We start from the raw sequence: 219 nt of genomic DNA on the forward strand, positions 1-219 counted from the left end.
GTTAAGGGCTTTGCACTGCTAGTATTGCCCTTAAGCAATCTGTTGAAGAAAGAAACGGCCTGGTGTTGGCACGATGAACAAGAACGTCTGTTCAACTCGTTAAAGATCATGCTTCAACAAGCACCAATACCGCAGTTGCCGGATTTCAAAAAGCCTTTCATTGTCACTACGGATGCTTCGCATCAATGTGTTGGAGGTGTCTTGTCACAACAGCATGAA

Source organism: Plasmopara halstedii (genome assembly GCF_900000015.1).
Source record: "Plasmopara halstedii genome assembly, contig: Scaffold_110, whole genome shotgun sequence".
In the NCBI taxonomy this organism is placed as follows: Eukaryota; Oomycota; class Peronosporomycetes; order Peronosporales; family Peronosporaceae; genus Plasmopara; species Plasmopara halstedii.